The 17763-nt window shown below is 37.7% G+C and overlaps 1 pseudogene; it reads left to right on the plus strand.

Moving 5' to 3' along the window:
- Window positions 1–930: 930 nt before the first annotated feature.
- On the plus strand, window positions 931–17481 carry LOC143382643 (NADH dehydrogenase [ubiquinone] 1 beta subcomplex subunit 3 pseudogene; annotated as a pseudogene).
- The last annotated feature ends 282 nt before the right edge of the window (window positions 17482–17763 follow it).

Raw genomic sequence — 17763 nt, forward strand, 5'->3', positions numbered from 1 at the left:
CTAACAGATTTTCAGTCTGCTACTCAAATATGCTTGCCTTTCCACTGCAGAGCCTCTTTGTGAAGATTTGTGACTCATCCCCTTTAGTCACTACATTCTTGCTAACAATACCCAATCCCTCATTATCCTTCTGCAGAACAGCAACACAATTAGACAATAACCAGTCAATTCCACTGGCTTTGTAGGCACCATGCCCCATAGTTTTTCAAATATCTGTGTTTTCTTACCTTTCACAACATTGCTCTTCACTTCCATTTTTTCTCATATCACGACTAAATATTCAGCAATTGAGGTGCTACCATTTCCCAGGGAGTCTCCTTGCTCCACTTGCCAATGAAATAGCAGCCTATTTGCCTGAAAGTGAGTGGATGAGTCGTCCTAGATCTTTACCTTACCACTTGCTTTCTCAAACCACTCCCTATTTTACTTGTGTGATTCAGGTGCCCCCTCAAAGTAGATGCTATGAATGAATTTAACATTAATGGTCTTTATTCGGGGAAATGTTTATTGTAGAAGTCCTGGAGGCGGGTGGTAAGGCTTTGATAGCCATCAGATCACTGGATCTATAATGAAAGAGGGAAGGAGAAAAGTTGTGTAGAAGTTTCCTAAGCTATTTTGAAAGACTAAGGAAAATTCTGCAAGGCCATCAGGAAGTCCTTGAGACAAAGTCAGACATTAGGGCAATATTTAGAACTTCTACCATGCTCACTGTTCTACTTGGGAGCAGTCTGTGGGAAGTGTAACCTCAAACATGGTGATGAATTCCACAGGGTAGAAACTTGGAGTCTGTTATATTCCCTGTAGCTAGAGGCCGGGGACCAACATAGAACCATCACAGTCCATAAACCTGAAAAAGACCATTAGAAATTAAAATTTTGAGAGAATGGAGCTAAGATTAAAAATAATGAAAAAAGGCTTTTTTTCACCAAGATGGCACCAAAAGCAAAGCAGGAAGCTCCTATACCTCCTAAAGCCCGAGCCAAAGCAAAGACTTTGAAGACCAAACCGGTTATGTTAAAGGTGTCCACAACCACAAAAGAAGAGAATATTTACACATCACCCACATTAAGTGGCCCAAGACACTATGACTCTGGAAGCAACCCAAATAACCTTTGAAGAAGGCTTGTAGGAAAACACAATTGACCACTATGCTGTCATAGAGTTCCCCCTGACCACTGAGCCTACCATGAAGAAGGTAGAAGACAGTGATATCCTGTGTTCACTGTGGATGTTCAGATCAACAAGCACCAGATCAATCAGGTTATGAAGAAGTTTTGTGACACTGATGTGGTTGAGGTCAATACTGTGATTGGGCTTCATGGAAAGAAGATGATATATGTTCAACTGACTTCAGACTGTGATGCTTTGTTTGTTGCCAACAAAATTGGGATCATCTAAACTGAGTCCAGCTAGTTAATTAAATATAATTAAATATTTTTAACCATTAAAAAAATAAACAGAGCCTCAGTGAGGTATGGAACATTTAGAGGCATCTAACATTAAATTCAAGAATATAAAGAGAAAGAGAATGGAACTCAGAAAAAAAAATAAAATAGTTGAAATTCCCCCAAATTTGATGACAACAATCTACTTGCATATCCAAGAAGCTCAAACTCCAGCAGGATAAATACAAGAAAATTATTATTAGCTACATTATAGTCCAATTACCAAAAATGAAAGTAAACAAATTGCATTGAAAGTAACCAGAAAGGGTTGGGATTGTGGCTCAGTGGTAAAGCGCTTGCCCAGCACATGTGAGGCTCTGGGTTCCATCCTTGGCACCACATAAAAATAACATAAAGGTCATTGTGTACACCTACAACTAAAATAAATATTAAAAAAAAAGAAAGTAACCAGAGAAAAACATTACATACAGATAAACAATAATATAAGTGGTGGATAATGTTTCACAAAAAATAATGGATGCCAGAAGATAATGGAAATGCATTTTTTGTGTGCATTTAGAACATGCACAAACATGGACCATGTGCTAAGCCATAAAATAAGTCTCATGAAATTTCCAAAACATTGAAATTTTATAGAGTGTGTTCCCTGAACACAGAGAGTGTTAAAAACACAAAATTGAAGAAGTAAAGTTGTCTTTATTCATAGATGACATGATCGTTTTTACAAAAACATCAAGGAGATCACACAAAAAAATAGCAGTTCTAATAAACAAATTTAATAGGGTCAATACTAAAAAATCAATTATATTTCTATCTATTGGTAAATAATTGGAAAATGAAAATGTTAAATACCTTTTACAATAACATAAAAAAATATAAACTGGGTTGGGGCTATAACTCAATAGTGGAGTGCTTGCCTAACATGTGCAAAGCCCTGGGTTCTGGCCCCAGCACCGTCAAAAAAAAGTATTTATACACACACACACACCACTTAAGAGTGAGTTTGAGCTGGACACCATGGTACACACCTCAGGAGGCTGAGGCAGAAGTATCGTAACTTCAAGGCCAGCCTTAGCAGCTTATCGAGGTCCTAAGCAATTTAGTGAGACCCTGTCTTACAATAAAAAATGAAAAAAGGACTGGGGATTTAGCTCAGTGGTAAAGCACTCCTAGGTTCAACCCCTGGTACCCAAAACAACAAAAAAAAAGAGTTAGTTTGAAAATTTATAAAAATTGTTCAATACTTCTATACTGAAAAATGGAAAACATTGGAAAAATATTAAAGAAAATCTAAATTATGCCCTAATCCTGGATTAGAAGACACAACAATGTTAGTCTTCCCATATAGATCAATGGGATAGAATAGAAGACACACAGACAAACCCACACAGCAATAGCCATATGATTCTTTTTTTTCATATTCATTTTTTTTGTTGTTTTAGGTGGACACAATATCTTTATTTATTTATTTTTATGTGGTGCTGAGGATTGAACCCAGTGCCTTGGGCATGCCAGGCCAGCGCATTACCACTTGAGCCACATCCCCAGCCCCGCTATATGATTCTTGACAAAGGTGCCAAAAATATGTTGGAGAAAAGATGGCCACTTTAACAAATGATGCTGGGAAAACTGAATATTCCAAATGTAGAAGATCAAAAATAGATCCCTTGGGGCTGGGGATATGGCTCAAGCGGTAGTGCGCTGGCCTGGCATGCGCGGGACGCTGGGTTCGATCCTCAGCACCACATAAAAAAATAAAATAAAGATATTATGTCCACCAAAAGCTAAAAAATAAATATATATAAAAAATTTTTAAAAATAGATCCCTCAAAATCAACTCAAAATGGGTGAAATTTTGAAACTGCTAGAAGAAAGCATGGGGAACATTTTAAGACATAGACACAGGCAGTAACTTTCATTAGCTTAGGAAATAATAGCAAGAATCAAACAAACGAGATTGTATGAAATTAAAAAGCTTCTGCACAGCAAAGGAAATAACAGAGTAAAGAGACAGTTTACATTATAAGAGAAAATCTTTTGCCAGCTACTCTTCTGACAAGAGATAATATCCAAAATATCTAAAGAACTCAAAAAAATTTACCAAAACAACCTAATCAATAAATGGGCAAATGAAATTAACAGACACATCTCACAAGAAGCACGAAAGTCCAATAATTATATGAAAAAATATTCAACATCTTTAGCCATCAAGGCGATGCAAATCAACACTACACTGAGATTCCATCTAATCCCAGTCAGAATGTCTATCATCAAGAATATAAAAATAGGGCTGTGGCTCAGTTGGTAGAGTGCTTACCTAGCATGTGTGAGGCACTGGGTTCGATTCTCAGCACCACATAGAGGTAAATAAATAAAGGTCGATCAACAACTAAAAAAAATTTTAAAAAAAGAATACAAAAATAAAATAAGCGCTGGTGACAATGCAGGGGGAAGGGAGCCCCTCTACACTGTTGAGGAAGGATGTAAATTAGTACAGCCACAAAATTTATATGGAAATTTATATGAAGATTCCACTCCTGGGTTTATACTCAAAGAAGGAATTAAAGTCAGTACACTGGAAATACACACATACTCATGTTTATTACAGCACAACTCACAGGGCCATGTTATGGAATCAGCCTAGGTGTCCATTAATGGATGAATGGATAAAGAAAATGTGGTATGTACACACAATGGAGTATTACTCAACCATACAGAAGAACAAAATGATATCATTTGCAGGAAATTGGATGGAACTAGAAATCATCATGTTAAGCCAAATAAGCCAAATTCAACAATTATCATGTTTCCCTTCATATATGGAATCTGGGGCAGGGAGGCGGGGAGATGACATGAAAGTAATGAGGGGAGTATAAGAGAAGAGGAATGGATCAGAGGGAGGGGCAAGTGTAAAGGAGGATAATGGGTTATGATCAAAGTATGTTATTTGCATGTGTGAATATACTATAATAAAACCCATTAGGGACTGGGGATGTGGCTCAAGTGGTACGTGCTCACCTGGCATGCGTGGAGCACTGGGTTCGATCCTCAGCACCACATAAAAATAAAATAAAAGATGTTGTGTCCACCGAAAACTAAAAAATAAGTATTAAAAAATTCTCTCTCTCTTTTTTAAAAAAAGAGACCCATTATTCTGCACAATTAAAAGGCACTAATAAAAAACACATACTATTAAAAGGATTAATAGTCTTCCAAAAGTGAACTGTAGTCACTATAATTCCAATAAAAATCCTAACAGACTTTTTTTTAGAAACTTAAAAGTTGACTCTAAAAATTTTATGGAAATGCAAATAACAATCTTAAAACAAGGAAAAAAACAAAGCTGGAAGTTAAACACTATCTTATCACAAGACTTTGTTTAAAGCTAAAGATATGAAGATAGCATGGTAGTGCTATGATGATGAATAAATAGCTAAAGGGAACTAAAACAGGAAGTTGAGAAACAGATTCATGTTTATACACTTAATCTGTGACATAGGAACCAAGGAAATTCAGTGTGGAAAGGAATCATTTTTAAAAAATGGGGTCCCTTGGGGCTGGGGTTGTGGCTCAGCGGTAGAGCGTTTATCTAGCACAGGAGAGGCCCTGGGTTTGATCCTCAGCACCACATAAAAATTAGTTAATTAATTAGTGATATTGTATCAAACTACAACTAAAAAATAGATATCTTTAAAAAAAAAAAATGAGGTCCCACAAATTCTAGTTCTGTTGGCCTCCCAAATGCTGATATCTGACTCTTCAATTCAGCAAGACCTCTGGGATCTGATTGGATTAGTGCTCCCTGCTTGAACCTTGGAAACTGCCTCTGGTAGCCTGGTACAGTTACAGGGCCTTATTGTTTCATTTCTCTCAGGAACAGCAATCCTGCACAGCCAGTTGTCTAATGGTCTGAAAACACTTGTTAAATATATTGTATCCAGTTTTCTGATTATGGGGTTAGGAAAATCCAGACTCTATTCCATTATAGCTGAAACAGAAGCTTATCTGCTGTGATTAAAACAACAGATTGTCATGAAGCAAAAAAATGAAAGGCATGCAAAGCAAGGAGTCCAGGAAGGAAGCATAGCATAGTCTAAGAGAGAATGATGGTGCTTAGATTAGAGCATTAGTCGTCAAAAGGGGACAAGTTGGCTGTCCACTGCATTTGGGAGTAGGAATTGGCAGCGCCTGCTGATGGATTGGATTTGGGACAGTGAGAAGGAGACAGACATAAACATTTAGAAAAAAAGCAGAAGGTTTTGACCTGTAAAAACGAACTGAATGGCATTTATTGAGAGCAGAGGACAGTGGTACGAGAAAATTCAGAATTTCTTTTTTATACCTTCATTTTATTTGTTTATTTTTATGTGGTGCTAAGGATGTAACCCAGTGCCTCACATGTGTGCCAGGTGAGCACTCTGCCACTGAGCCACAACCCCAGCCCAAACTCAGAATTTTTTATGGAGGAGGGTAAAGAGACTGAAACTGCCATATTCCTCTTCCTGCATGAATGGGCTTTAAAAATACATTTTAATATATGTTTATGTAGTATATTATAGTGTTTATGACACTTTCTTTAGATCATGAACTATTTAAAGAGAGGGGCATTGTTTTATTTATTTATTTTTTTGTTTATTTATTTATTTTTAAATGTTTTTAGTTGTAGATGGATACAATACCTTTATTTTGTTTATCTTTTTGTGTGGTGCTGGGGATCGAACCCAGTGCCTCACACGTGCTAGGCAATGCTCTAACCACTGAGCAACAAGTCCAGCCCCTGTTTTATTTATTTTTGCTGTCACATGAAATATACATAAAGATGTGAAATCTGGCCTGCATGATGGGCCAGATTACAGATGCCTGTAATCCTAGCAATTTATGAGGTTAGGCTGGAGGATCACAAGTTTGAGGCCAGCCTCAGCAACTCAGAGAGACCCTGTCTCAAAATTTTAAAAAATAAAATAAAAAGGACTGGGGATATAGCTCAATGGTAGAGCATCCCTAGGTTCCATCCCCAATACCAAAGAAAAAAGAAAAAAAATTCTAAATTGTAAACCAATTTAAGAGGCCAGTAAGGGTAAGAATGTGTGTTAAATTATCAATACTGTGTGTTTGTATAACCTTATGTGGAAATAATCAGAAAAGATGTCTTGTGATATCCAATCTTTTGTCTCCATAAGGAATAAAGATCTTTATGGAGCACAGGGGAAGGGGAGGATGAAATGGAGAATAGGCTCAAATAAGTGTCTAAAACATGCTGACATATCTAAATACATTGCTTAAAAATAAGTCTTTCTTGACTTAGTGCTATAGTTTATAAAGTAACTTTCCATGTAGTCTATAACAGCTTTTCCATGGCTATGGATGGTTTTATCTCCATCTTTTACTACAATGTTATAAAATGCCAAATAGAGGGGCTGGGGTTGTGGTTCCGTGGTAGAGCACTCCCCTAGCATGGGTGAGGCACTGGGTTCGATCCTCAGCACCACATAAGGTGTTATGTCCATCTGCAACTAAAAAATATTTTAAAAATATTTAAATAGGAACTAATCATGTTGACCCCGCCAGGTTGTTGTAAGGATTAAATCAATAATGACTGTAGGCTGAGAGCAGTGGTACATGCCAGTGACTTGGGAGGCTGAAGGAGCTCAAATTCAAGGCCAGCCCCCAGCTCAGTGTTCCTACCATGGGTTCAATCCCCCAGGACCAAACATAAAAAACAGACAAAAACAACAACAACAACAACAACAAAAATGTAAAGTTCCTCCAAGATAGCTCTTGGTGCCTTTTGTGAGATTAAAAAAAGAAAAAAAAAAGAGCAGAGTATAATGAATTAATACCCTGGGCAGGTAAGTTTTGATGAAAAAATGAGCTGGGAACAGCCTGAAGCATAAAGAGTAACCTTGGAAGGAAAGAATAGGCCATGCCCAAGGACAGTAGTGAGCAGATATCACCATAGGGATTCTGAAAGGCATTGGGGACACATCCCAGAAAAGAAATAGGAAGAGGCAGGGTGTGTGTGTGTGTGTGTGTGTGTGTGTGTGTGTGTGTGTGTTTGTGTGTGTGTTTACAATAGAAGATTGGGAGTTGGTGCCAAAAAAATCATATACTTGGCAATTTTATTTAGAATGGAATAAAGCACTAATCTAACTTTTTTTTTCTTTTTTTTTTTTTTTGAGAGAGAGAGAGAGAGAGAGAGAGAGATTTTTTTAATATTTATTTTTTAGTTTTCTGTGGACACAACATCTTTGTACGTGCTGCTGAGGATCAACCCTGGGCAGCATGCATGCCAGGCAAGCGCGCTACCGCTTGAGCCACATCCCCAGCCCCTAACTTTTTTTCTTTTTAGGGGTACCAAGGTTTTGACTCAGGGGCACTGGAACACTGAGCTACATCCTCAACTCTATTTTGTATTTTATTTAGACACAGGGTCTCACTGAGTTGCTTAGCAACTCACTTTTTCTGAGTGAACTCTCGATCCTCCTGCCTCAGCCTCCAGGCATGTGTCACCATGCCCAGCTCACTTAATCTCTATTTATTTATTTATTTATCTATCTATCTACTTATTTATTTATTTATCTATTTATTTATTTATAGTTGTAGATGGACACATACCTTTATTTTATTTATTTATATTTATGTGGTGCTGAGGATAGAACCCAGTGCCTTACACCTGCTAGGCAAGCGCTCTACCACTAATCTACAACTCAGCATACACCGAGCCTTTTTTATTTTTTTATTTTGAGACAGGGTCTCACTTAGTTGCTCAGGGGCTCACTAAGTTGCTGTGGCTGGTCTTGAGATTCTCCTGCCTCAGCTTTCCAAGTCACTGAGATACAGGCCTGGGCCATAGTGCCCTGTAAATATGGCATTTTAAATAAAGGGGGAAATGAAATATTAAATTATGTCATTGGGAGAAATGATTGGCCATTTAGAAAAAGAATAAGTAGAATTATAGTTCATCTCTAACTTCAGGACAAGTTCCTAATGGATCAAAAATTTAATTTATCAAAGAGCTAGATACAACCGTATGAGAATAACGTCAGAGTGAAGAAAGTCTCTTTAAGAATGACACAAAATTGCCAGGTGTGTGGGGCTGGGGATGTGGCTCGAGTGGTGGCACGCTCACCTGGTATGCGTGCGGCCCGGGTTCAATTCTCAGCACCACGTACAAAGATGTTGTGTTCGCCGATAACTAAAAAATAGATATTGGAATTCTTTCTCTCTCTCTCCCTCTCTCACTCTCTCTTAAAAAAAAAAAAAAAAAAAAAATTGCCAGGTGTGGTGGCTCATGCCTGTAATCCCAGTAATTTAGGAGGCTGAAGCAGGAGAAATGCAAATTCAAAGCCAGCTTCAGCAACTTAGCAAGGCCCTAAACAACTTAGTGAGACCATGTCTCAAAATAAAAAGGTCTGGGGATGTGGCCCAATGGCTAAGTGTTACTGGGTTCAATCCCCAGTACCCCTCCAAAAAGAAAAGAAAAAAAAGTCATACAAAATCCTTGATAGAAAAAAAAAAAACTGACAAATTTTGCTTCATAAAATAAATTTTTCTCATAACTGAAAAGCTATAAACAAAGTTAAAATGCTAACTATAATCTAGGAAAATATATAGATACAAGAAAAGAGATAATTTCCTTATTATATAGAGAACTATAAAGCAACATAAGAAAAATATCAATGATGCAATCTAAAATTAGACGAAAGATGTGATCAGGAAGTTCACAGAAAAGAACAAACTTGATCAGGGCTGGGATTGTGGCTCAGCGGTAGAGCACTCACCTAGCATGTGTGAGGCACTGGGTTAGATCCTCAGCACCACATGAAAATCAATCAATAAATAAAGGTATTGTGTTCAACTACAACTAATAATATATATGTATTTCAAAAAAAGGAACAACCTCGATCATACTATGAGATCCCAAATTCATATAGAATAACATAAATGAAATTAACACGTCAATGAAATGTGGTGTTTTACTTATTATATTCACCATGACAAAAAGTGATAACACTTTGTTGGTTGGGAATGAGGAAAAGTGAGGAAACAGGTATTTTCATTCATTCTGAGCATAAATTGGTATCATCTATCAGGAGGGCAAGTTGACCTAGTGATTATACTTCTAGAATTTATCTTGTAGCTTCATCCTGAGAAGTATGAAAGAAATCTTGGCATCTAACAACTTTGTCAAATTCTTGTACTGAGAAATTTGACCAACCCTACCACAGCTTCTGACAGCCTTAAGCATGTCTTTGGGACAAATCAGCTTCCTTTTGAATTCCTGTTTGAAAAACCTCAAGCTCAGTTTGTTCTAGCCAACATCTGATCCTCTCTTTCTTTCTTTCTTTTTTTTTTTAATTAAAAAAAATATTTTTAGCTGTAGATGGACATAGTACCTTTATTTTGTTTGCTTATTTTTATGTGGTGCTGAGGATCGAACCCAGAGACTTACATGTGCAGGTAAGCACTCTACCTCTGAGCTACTCCCCCAGCCCCTGACCCTCCTTTTTCTTAGAAAATTTAGTTTTAAAAAGCTTATAGTTTCAAATCCTTCTTTTGTCCCTTTGAGATATGCACATATCCCACAATGTGTGTGTTTATTTTTCTCAAGGTCCTGAAAGCCATTACTTTGAAATGTAACCATCAGGAAAGATAGGACACATCTCTCTGTCATGAGGGAGAGCAGACTCCTAGCTTCAATGGGAGAACAGAATCCTAACTTCAATAATTGCAGCACAGCTGGCCGCATCACATTTACCCTAACTTTCTTATACACATTTTGCAATTTTTCACTTCCCAGACTTGTCCCTGATTGCTCCTCCTCCTGCTTTCCATTATTCTTCCTTGAAAATGCCCAGTTACCCCTGCACCAATTAGAATAAAGCTCAGCTCTTTCCCCTATAGTCAGTAGTTACAACTAATGTCTGGCCTTGATTATCTTTTAATAATTCTCACATATTGAAAATGACATTCATTATAACATTGTTTGTAATGGTCAGATTGATAATAACTTTTGATTGGTAACAGTCCATCAATTGGGAACTGCTTGAATAATGTTAGTACATCTATATAAACAATACTGTTCAACCATAAACAAATAAAGCCCTTTATGAAATGATCGAAAGATTGCCAAGATACATAGTTAAGTGGGTGGAGGGGAAGCGCAGAACAGAATGTATAGTAGCTATTCTTTTTTTTTTTTTTTTTAAGAGAGAGAGAGAGAGAGAGAGAGAGAGAATTTTAATATTTATTTTTTTAGTTTTCAGCAGACACAACATCTTTGTTTGTATGTGGTGCTGAGGATCGAACCCAGGCCGCACACATGCCAGGCGAGCTTGCTACCGCTTGAGCCACATCCCCAGCCCCAAGTAGCTATTCTTTATGTAGAAAAAGAAAAAAAAATACAAATACACCTTCTGTGCCACATGTATGAGGAAGCCACCCAAGACATGAGAACAGTGGTTTCCTATTATAAGGAGATGGCATTTCCTTCTGAGCACAGAAAGACAGGTAAGCAAACACCTGTAATCCGGAGGTGGGCAGGGGCCCAGGCATCTCCTGCTTTGTAGATTAGCTGCTTTGTGGGCAGCTGATCGGGGACTTGCAGGAGGTGATGGGCAGTGGCATGTGGACAGCATAGAGAACAGGCTTGAAAAGATAGTAAGGTAACTTTTGCGGCAGGCAGTGATCATAGGGCCAAGGTTAGTGGACTTTGAAGGAGAGCTACTACAGGGAAGCAGGCAGCAGATTTGGTTATATTTAAAACATGAGTTGCTCTAAAGTTTGAAAGAGGCAGAAGAAGAGGGAAGGTCACTTAGCAACTGGGAGGACTGCTGAAACTCAGCTCCATTTAACTAAGATTATTTTATTATATATTCCAGTAGGTTATTGCAAGGACTCTCTAGTGGGGGGGGGGACATAAAAATGCACTGTTCAGATTTCCTAATGCAGAGAAAATGGTTGATAGGAAGCCTCAGGTGCTGCTCTTCAATTCACTTCCCCATTATTACTAGTACCACACTCCCCCAGGCTAGTCTTTGCCAAGGACTGATTATGGTCAGAAGTACTGGGTTAGGTCCAGAACTTCCTCTGAAAGGTGACTTTGACCTGAGGGGTTCCCCATCATCCTGGCCAAACTTTCTTAAAACTGATCTCCCTTTCTTTCTCCCTTCCTTCCAATCCTCTTTCTTTCCCCCATTCCTTTCGCATGTAGGAGACCAGAACAGTAAGTCTGAGGGCACGTTCATGTACACCTGCTTCCTTCCCTTGTCTGTTACAGGCATTTTTCCCCATCAGCCTCTTACATCCTAATGTTACCTGTCTGGTGTATGCTTATCAAAGCACCCAAACTTACATGGGCATCTTATTTTACACTTCTAGTCTCCTGACTTCTTCAAACATTTGATTTTATTTTAAATTATTATGGTCTGAGATAGAGGTTTTATTAAGATCCAAAAAATAGACTAGAAAAAAAAATCCTTATTTTAGATCCCACTAACTGGTGGGATCTAAAAGATATTTGGAGTTCACCTAAGGAATTCGAAGCAATAATTGGGGAAAACAATTCTGCAATGGGAGCTCAGAATTATGGACATTCCAGGTATTATTGTCAATAATCCACTTCTCACACCCCCATCTTTTAGAAAAGAAGACCACACAGGTCTCCTGGTTTACTATTAGTCCTTGTGGTCCAGGTGGTTCAGTAATCACCTCACATTTGACTTGCATTTATTGTTCCCAAACACTCAAATGATGCAAGGTCTGGCTTCTTTTCTCATGCTAATTCCCCCAAAGCCTTTCACCTTCTTCAGGATCCTGTTCCTGTCACTCTTCTATGCCACTCTACCTCAGTCCCCAACACCTGAGTTGATTATTCATGCCCAATTGTGAAGAAAGTTTAATTTCTTTTCAAGGACACTTGAGCCCCACCAAATGTAGAAATATGCCTGGGTCTATGTTTAAAAGTCCCCAAACATTCCATTTAAAGCAAACACACAGTCCTTAAAGGAGATGTTTCCTAATCTCTCAGGGTAGGCAGGCTCAACCTCAGCTCCCTTCAGGCAAGACAACGTCATAATATAATACAGTTTAATATGGAGTCCTAATTTCAAACTCCTGTTTTCCTCAACTTTGCAGCCATTTTATTTTATTTGTATATAATTATATTCTGAGGTTTTTTAAAATCAATTAAGTCTTTAGCATTTCTGCAGAATTAAAAGTACATTAAGGATGTCATTAAATTAAAATGGAGGCCAGGCATGGTGGTACATACCTGGAATCCCAGCTACTCAGAAGGCTGAGGCAGGAGGATTGCAAGTTCAAGGTTGGCCTTGTCAACTTAACAAGACCTTATTTGAAAATTTAAAAAAAGGAGTGAGGATATGGTTCTGTGGTACTAGATCCAATCCCTAGTATCAAAATAAAGAATAAAACAAAACAAAACAAACAAACAAACAACAACAAAACAACTAAAAAACCCCACTGAAGTACAAAAGCAATAAAATCATCAAACTTTCTCTTTAAAACAGCAGGTCATTAAACTTTTTTTTAAAACCATGGGCTTACTGACTGTCTCAAAATACACAAGACCTTTGACATTTATTATACATACCAGGAAGGACTTACATATGGTAGAGTATGCCTGAACTAGTGACATCTATTTATAAAATCATGCTAGTGTTCTTTGTACATGTCTTAAGCAATCAAGGTGAAATGACAAACAACTAAAGAGTGGTTGATTACAAGCAGTTGGAATCTGAAAAAGAATTGTGATATTGCTGGGTGTGGTGGTGCACGCCTGTAGTCCCAGCAACTTGGGAGGTTGAGACAGGAGGAGCCCAAGTTCAAAGCCAGACTCAGCAACTTAGCTGGATCCTTAGCAACTTAGTGAGACCCTGTCTCAAAAAATAAAAAGGGGGCTGAGAATGTAGCTCAATTGGTAGAGTGCTTGCCTCACATGCACAAGGCCTTGGGTTCAATCCCCAGCACCACAAAAAAATAAAATAAGAGGAAATCGCATTTAAAAAAAAAAAAAAGAAGAACTGGGGGTATAGCTGAGTGGTGAAGTGCCCCTGGGTTAGCTCCTCAGTATCAAGAGAATAAATAAATAAATAAAAAGAATTATGATATTTACTTTCATTTTACATTCACTCTTGTTTTTCTGCAATTCCTTTTCCTACATGGAATTTATGCCACCACAAGATGGCAGCACAATGGCATTCTGGTGGTCTAAATGAAGAAAGTTTAGACTGGCTTGAAGATTCTCCATCAGCCTGGTTGAAATTTAGAACTGAGACCCACACTGTCTTCATACATACATCCATTTATCCACCAATACATCCAACAAATATTCATTGCCTTTCAACAGAACTTTCACTAATGATCCAGTTGAGTTTAAAACATTATTAAAACCCTATGAAGATAACTGAAGTCCCCTCCTGCTGGGCCCTGTGTCTCTTTCAAAGCATAGCAGGCACAGGCCAGGCTCTGAGAGCCAGGTGGCTGGGTGGAAGGGGGAAAAGAAAAGATAGCATGTAAAATGGGAGTTTACCTTAATTTAGGCTCCATCAGTAATATGAAAGTGGACGTACCTCTTAGAATAAGCAACTGGAATGTAAATTTTCAATCTTCAGTAGGGTATAGATTGTATGATTCTTTTTAAAAAAATATTCTTTAGTTGTCAATGGATTTTTTTTTTTTTTTTTTTTTTTTTACTTATTTATTTGTATGTGGTGCTAAGGATCAAACCTAGGGCCTCACACATGCCACGCAAGTGCTCTACCACTGAGCCACACAACTCCAGCCCTAGATTGTATGTTTCTTTTTTAAAAATATTTTAAAAATTATACATGGACACGATATATTTGGTTTTATTTATTTATTTATTTATTTATTTATTTTTTAGTTTTCAGCGGACACAACATCTTTGTTTGTATGTGGTGCTGAGGACCAAACCCGGGCCGCACACATGCCAGGTGAACACGCTACTGCTTGAGCCACATCCCCAGTCCTGTTTATTTATTTTTATGTGGTGCTGAGGATCGAACCCAGTGCCTCACATGTGAGAGGCAAGCGCTGTGCTGTTGAGCCACAGCCACAGCCACAGCCCCAGATTATATGATTCTTAATTGTATTCAGGAAGCCTGTGTTAAAGATGTAAAAGTAAAATAAATAAATAAATAAATAACGGAAGGAAGTCATACAGAAAAGAAACAGACTAAAGTACATTGTTCCCGCTTAATTATTATAGGTGGAAAAGTTCAAAAGTAAGTGCTAGGATGTTTTCAAGCACAAGACATCAAGTATTAGGTTTGGTTCAAAATTGGGATGGTGGTGAGCAGTTAGCAGATGACTCAATGAAGGAATTTTGAGAGCCATTTCTTGGAATGGGATCAGATACCCCAAATAATTGAAGGTCCAAATTAGTTCTGGAGGTAAAGGTAGCAGATAGTCATCTCTCAGGAATAGGCTGTTGGATATGAATTTTGGCTGTTGGCTTCCTTGTGAATCCAGGCGATTTTTATAGAGCACTCACACATACAGCAGCTGATAATTGGTACCCAGTTTACCAATTTTTAACTACTGTTATTTTCTTTTCACTCCATCAAAGACAGAAATCTTTGGATTTTTTTGCTTACGTATTTGGTGCTCACATTCATCCTTCTGCACTATTGTTTCCTCCCTACATCTGCTAGTTTTCTCTAAGTGACCTTTGTAAGACCACCCCTAAAAACAGAAGTGGTTAGTCTTCCAACGTTTAGATCAAACTGCCTTCATCACACACATTAACAAAGGGCAAAGTTTGGCATTTACTAATGATCAAAAATATGATTTCATTTTTTTTTTTTTTTTTTTTTTAGAGAGAGAAAGAGTAGTATTCAATAGAGCTCAGCTTTGCCCTCTAAGGTAATGACTTTTAGAATCTGACCCTCAACCAGAAGTACATTTTACCCGGACTGTTTGCTCTCAAATCCTTTTCTTGTTTTGCTGCTATGTCACAGAGATGCTGATCCTAATAGGCTGTATTTCTGAGGCTCTCCAGGTTGTTAATTGATATCTGACTGGGTCCAACCTGTACAAGATCCTGCCACAGCACTGGAGAGTGGGAAGAGAGAAAAAGTTTGGATTATTCTTGCCATATTTCTTTGTCTGAAGTGCATCTTTGACAGTGGCCTAGTTTCTTCTCTGGCTGCCATTCTAGCCCAAGTGGTCCCTCAGTGGTTTCAGCTTGTTTGATAACCCCAGCTCTGAGAGCCAGCAATACTGCACATTTCTTTATCCCTCAAGTCTAAAGGTATTAGTGGTTTCTGTCCTTGCTAATCAGATTGCCTCACCTTCCCCTGTTCAGTTAGCTTTTTCATCATTTGCCTAATTAGTTTCTCATATTAAATTTCTTCTGTTAAAAACAAGCTGACAATGGTTTCTGTTTTCTTGACATGTGAATATAGCACACACAACCATACATATGTGAAACTGAAGCAAATTCATCCCTAATAATATTCCTCTTATTGTGTGCAATATGAGACTGAGGCAGGAGTTCAAGTCCAGCCACAAGTTCAAAGTCAATCACAAGTTCAAGACCATTCTGGGCAACTTAGTGAGACCCTGACTCAAAATAAAAAATAAAAAAGGCTGAGAATATAGGTCAGTTCTAGAGTGACTCTTTGTTCAATCCTAGTATCAAAACAAACAAACAAACCAGAGAAAGAGAGAGAATGAGAATAGCAGTAAGAAATTCTTTTCTGCTATTGCACAGTAGGGTGAGTATGGATAACAAATAAATTTTTTCTGGGGGGGGCCTGGGGATGTAACTCAGTAGCACAGCATTTGCCTAGCATATGTAAGGCCCTGGGTTCAATCCCCAGTACCAAAAAGAAAATTTTTATTCTTCAAGCATTGCATAAAAACATTAAAATAATGCATATGAATGGAGCGCCATGTGATGTTTTAGGACACATATACATGAAGTAATATTTAAATCATTTTGAGAAAAGTAAGAAACTCTGATGTGCTGTTGCACAGTAGGATAACTATTGATAACACTAATGTACTGTATATTTCAAAAAGCTAGAAGGATTTTTAGTGTTTTCACTACAAATAAATGATAATTGTTTGAGGAGACAGATATATTTAACCTGATATAAATATTATACAATGCAGCCAGGCATGGTGATGCATGCCTGTAATACCTGCAACTTCAGAGGCTGAGGCAGGAGGCCCTATGCAACTTAGTGAGGCCCTATGCAACTTAGCAAAATACCATCTTAAAATAAAACATAAATAAAAGGGCTGGATTACATCTCTATACCACCTCCAAAAATTAAATAATGCATACATATATCAAATATTGCATAGTAACCCATTATTATGGGTATAATTTTTATGTTTCAGTTAAAAAATTAATTTTTGTGTGTGGTGCTAGCAGTTGAACCCAGGGCTCTTGTGCATGCCAAACATACACTCCACCATGGAGCCACTTTCTCAGCCCCTAAAATAAGTTTACTTTAAAATTAAGTATGCCAGGGCTGGACGGTTGATTATTGAGTGTCCTGAGAGGTCAAATTGGTGTCAGAAAAAGTCTGTGTGATCATATGTATTCTAAAATCATTAACACAGCATTTTAAAAAAATCATATAAATAAAGATGTGGTTCCTGGATAAGGACATGGACATGAACACAGTCATGGAAAACTTGAACTTCCAGATTATAGACAATGGAAAACTGGAAGGGACACCATTAGAAACTGTCCAGGAGAAGCCCAGGGATCTTTGGAACCCCAATGAAGCTTAGAGATACTTGAGTGGCTTTGCACAGAATGTTTCCTTTGTTAGTGCATTATTTTTTATTTATTTATTTTTTAGTTGTAGTTGTCAATACCTTTAATTAATTATTATTTTTTTTAATATGGTGCTGAGGATCGAACCCAGGGTCTCGCAGGTACTAGGTGAGTGCTCTACTGCTGAGCAACAACCCCAGCCCTGTTGGTGCATTATTAAAAGAATTTGTTGCTTTTATGGTATCCATAGGGGCTGAATATTATCAGGAGTCCCAGAAAAAAGATAAGAAGCATCATTGAAGATAATATCTGGAAATATCTTAGTGACTCCTTAACTTGCTTATTAAAATAAGATTTCTTCACTGTATCATACTTGTCTATGTGTTTGGCCTTTGAAGAACACTAGTAAGGTTTAATAAAGTAAGAAAAACATTAAAAAAATTTTTAAAATGCCAGGCATGGTAGCATGTGCCTGTAATCTCAAGCTACTCAGGAAGCAAAGATGGGAGGATCGTAAGTTTTGAGGCCGGTCGGGCAAGACCCCATCTCAAACAAAACAACATTTTAAAGTCTTAAACGTTA

This window comes from Callospermophilus lateralis, chromosome 17 (genome assembly GCF_048772815.1).
Source record: "Callospermophilus lateralis isolate mCalLat2 chromosome 17, mCalLat2.hap1, whole genome shotgun sequence".
NCBI lineage: Eukaryota > Metazoa > Chordata > Mammalia > Rodentia > Sciuridae > Callospermophilus > Callospermophilus lateralis.